We start from the raw sequence: 361 nt of genomic DNA, 5'->3' as shown, positions 1-361 counted from the left end.
TTTTTTTTTTAATTTTTTACGCCTACAGCACCTGGTCTCTCTAGGTGGTCTCCCGTCCAAGTACTAACCAGGCCTGACACTGTTTAGCTTTCGAGATCAGATGGGGTCAGGCTTGTTCAGGGTAGCATGGCTGTAGACTCCAGTTCTTCTTGATTTATTCTAGGAAGGTTGTATTTTTCTAAGTACTGGTCCATTTCTTCTAGGTTATTTAATTTGATGTTATCTACTTTTTCATAGTATTCTTTTATGATCCTTTATATTTCTGCAGTGTCTACCTTAATTTCCCCTCTTTCATCCCTGATTTTGTTTATTTGTGTCCTTTCTTTTTTTTCTTTCATGAGTCTAACCAGGGGTTTGTCAA

At 37.4% G+C, this 361-nt stretch overlaps 1 pseudogene; it reads right to left on the bottom strand.

The window, feature by feature from the left end:
* Window positions 1–19: 19 nt before the first annotated feature.
* Window positions 20–138, bottom strand: LOC111737444 (annotated as a pseudogene).
* Between the last annotated feature and the right edge of the window lie 223 nt (window positions 139–361).

This window comes from Pteropus vampyrus, unplaced genomic scaffold, assembly GCF_000151845.1.
Source record: "Pteropus vampyrus isolate Shadow unplaced genomic scaffold, Pvam_2.0 Scaffold26, whole genome shotgun sequence".
Taxonomy (NCBI): domain Eukaryota; kingdom Metazoa; phylum Chordata; class Mammalia; order Chiroptera; family Pteropodidae; genus Pteropus; species Pteropus vampyrus.
This window is presented reverse-complemented; position numbering and strand designations above follow the sequence as displayed.